General features: G+C 29.1%; 1 pseudogene; it reads right to left on the bottom strand.

The window, feature by feature from the left end:
• Positions 1–2871: 2871 nt before the first annotated feature.
• Positions 2872–2990, bottom strand: LOC145254940 (5S ribosomal RNA; annotated as a pseudogene).

The raw sequence follows: 2990 nt of genomic DNA, 5'->3' as shown, positions 1-2990 counted from the left end.
TTGAAGAGTATAAACAGGGGAAGGCAATTCCAGAAGTTCTTTAAGTTTTCCAATAATGACTGTTCAAAACTATTTATACATTTAAATGATTATTGTAATTTATTACAAAAGTTTTAAATTTTGTAAGAGAAAATTATTACAAATATTTCTAGTAATAACTGTTTAAAACTCTAAATTTTACTGCTTATTTTTATTGATTACAAAAGTTTACATTTTATATTTTAAAAACAAATCGTTGTTTTTAATCATACATGTCATAATGCTTTTTTTTTTTTATTAAAAAGCTTGTTTGAAAAAAATCTCATCATTTTGATATGATGACCACTTTCATTCATTTCAGGAAAAAAAAAATTCAAAATGCCTGTTGTAATTTATGTCAGAATTTTAATTAATTTATGAAATCTAAAAAATATTTTAATTCAAGAAATGTTCAGATAATTAATGTTTGATATTACGTAATTGTGTTAATTCAAAATGTTTAACTTTTTGAATTATCTCCCCATGTTCAGAGGAAAACAAAAATTTGTCCTTAAAAACTAAAATGAACAAGTGCCTTCTTTTTTTTATTTTTATTAATAACATAATCCAATTTTTGTTTTTAAGGTCATAAATCGAAAAATATCTTAATTTTACCAATCTTTGGGGTATTTTTTTGTAGGATTAAATTTATTTGTAAATGAAGTAATATATTTGCCAAAAAAATAACTTCTAGACTGAAACTTATCAGTAAATGCATTTTATTGTTCATTTCTATAATACCACCACAGATTTTTACAATATTTTGCACTGACAAACTTTATAATTTGTTCATGTCGAAGTTGCTTTACTAGCAAATCAGCAGTTATACATAATTTAGTTGTACATTTTTAGTAAAGCTCCTTATGTACGACTAGAATTTGGCATGACTAAAATTTCCGACTCAGTCCCTACTTATTTAAGCAACTTTACACGTTGTTTCTATATGACATACAGCAGTCAGTCATACATTGATTGGGCATAATTTTTAGTCATAAATTTTTAATAAAACCATATTTTAGAAAAAAAAAAGTTCAAAATGGCCGTTGTAATTTATTTAAAAATTTAATTAATTTATAAAATCTAGAATTTTTTTTTAATTCAATTAATGTTTTATGTTACGCTATTGTGTTAATTCCAAATCTTTAACTTTTGAATTATCTCCCCATGTTCAGAGTCTTCAAAAATTAAAGCAAAAATTTATCCTAAAAAACTAAAATGCATAAGTGTCTTCTTTTTTTTTTTTTTTATTATTATTATTATTATTATTATTATTAATAATAATAATAATAATAATAATAATAATAATAATAATAATAATAACAACAACAACTAGCCTGAGTGCCCGGCATTGTCCAGGTGTTTGGAGGTGTGTGTTGAGCAAAAAATAAAAAGTGGTAGTAGGCAGGCGGGCTTGAACCTGTACTGCAAAGGAGGAAAAGAACGTGAAAAAAAAAAAACAAGCAAAAAAAAAAAACGTGACGTCTTTCACGTTGCGTCCATCGCCATTGAAGTTAGTCAATCAAAAAGAGAGGATGACTTTCAAAAATATCGGCGAAAAAAGCGACGCTCCCTGTAGAAAAGTGCCCAGTTGAGGGTGAAGGAATTAATATTTTTGGCCAATTTTTTGATATTTGTTGTCCGAAGGGTCGAGCTTCAAAGTGATACCAATCTCGTGAAAATCCGGTGCCTCTGTCGAAAGTTTTAGGCAGATATACATACATACATACATACATACATACATACATACATACATACATTCATTTAAACAGACAGATGAGATTTATATTATAGATAACATAATCTGATTTTTGGTTTTAAGATCATAAATTGAAAAATGTCTTAATTTTACCAATCTTCCTGGTATTATTTTATAGAATTTGTAAATGAAGTAATTTTTCTAAAATAAAAAAGATAAGCATTGCATTTAACTCTGTGTTAGTCCCATGGGGTATTTTGTCACCCCAATTTTGCTTAAGTGCTCATAATTCCTAGTTGGCAACTTATTTCTGTTCCTTCCTCCTTGTACTCTCCTTACTCCGTTAGAGTATAGCACATGTGGTATGACGCAGTTGTATTTCAGTTTTCCTTTGTAGGTTAATCAGATTGAAACGTAATATTTATATAATGAACTCATATTCATTTTTCTTGCTATTTCAATTTATGGAAACATTTTGTGTTCATCATAGATATCAAAAAATAACACAAACTAATGTATCCTGTTGGTATTTTTAAATATATGTAATCTAACTCTAAGATTTAAAAAATTTTTCCTTATGTTTTATAATTTATTTTATTGTATTATCTTATATTAATATCAACAAGCTACAAGTGATTCAAACTCTTCAACAGGAACTGTAGATATATCATAGACCAGCAAGATAACTACTGTATATTTCGGCGTATAAGACAATCCTTAAAGTTAAAAAAAATCATTTTTAAAAACCAATATTTCATAAGATACCGGGTGTTGCAATCTCTAGCCTAGGTTAAACAAACATGGTTTCGTGATTTAGCAGTCGTCTTATACAACCGATATATGATAAATTTATTAAAATTTGCTCCAATTTTGTACCTGATCTTATCTGACGATGGGCTTATACGCCGAAATATATGCTGTATTTTACAAAATAATAACACTATAAACATTTTTGTGTTGTGGTGTATAAACACCCCATGGGATTGTGTGCAGTCAGCACCAACCCTATTCAGGGTTTAACCGGCTTCCTCCGAAGGAGGAAGTTTCATGGGAGTATGAAATTCACAAGCAGTCCCCAGTCGCATATATATTCCCGTTAGGGGAGATAACAACGTTAGGTTTTTGCAACTTTTTGCAGGGAGGTGTCCGCGTCCTCGTACATACAGCACCTGGACTTCCCAAACTGGTCACCCATTTTAGTAATGACCAGGCTCAACGTTGTTTAACTTCGGTGATCTGACAGGAACCGGTGTGTCAACGTGATTATGCCATGTTT

Source organism: Euprymna scolopes, chromosome 30 (genome assembly GCF_053919585.1).
Source record: "Euprymna scolopes isolate OS-2025 chromosome 30, ASM5391958v1, whole genome shotgun sequence".
Taxonomy (NCBI): domain Eukaryota; kingdom Metazoa; phylum Mollusca; class Cephalopoda; order Sepiida; family Sepiolidae; genus Euprymna; species Euprymna scolopes.
The sequence above is the reverse complement of the archived record's forward strand: the minus strand, read 5'-3'. Positions and strand labels throughout refer to the sequence as shown.